The sequence below is a fragment of the Alligator sinensis genome, unplaced genomic scaffold, assembly GCF_000455745.1.
Source record: "Alligator sinensis unplaced genomic scaffold, ASM45574v1 scaffold420_1, whole genome shotgun sequence".
Classification (NCBI taxonomy): domain Eukaryota; kingdom Metazoa; phylum Chordata; order Crocodylia; family Alligatoridae; genus Alligator; species Alligator sinensis.
Window position 1 is genome coordinate 670,603 of NW_005842298.1, and position 316 is coordinate 670,918.

General features: G+C 61.7%; 1 protein-coding gene across 19 annotated transcripts in view; it reads right to left on the reverse strand.

The window, feature by feature from the left end:
- The window catches only part of TRIO (trio Rho guanine nucleotide exchange factor), a 466,181-nt gene that overhangs the window by 83,026 nt on the left and 382,839 nt on the right, over positions 1 to 316 (reverse strand). The window lies entirely within an intron of this gene.

The following is a 316-nucleotide window of genomic DNA, read 5'->3' on the forward strand; positions in this document are numbered from 1 at the left end:
TGACCGCCACTGCTGATCACTCCTTGTGTGGGGTGAGTGGCAGGATAAGCCCCCACTGCCCAATGCCAGAGGGAGGTGGGATATAACCTCCCTCTTTGCCCCCTTGCCTAAGTGGCTGCACCCCCACCCCTGCTGGAGTGGCAAGAGGTAAGGGACCCTTGATTGGGGCAGCACTCCCTGTCATGGTGTCTGGGGTGCGCAAGCCTCTTCCCATCAGGGGGCCTGCGCTGTGGGTGCAGGCCAGAGCAAGCAGAGCTGCTGTCAACTGTGCATGGCAAGCAGCAGCACCAAGGCTTGAAGGGGTGGCCATAGCCCA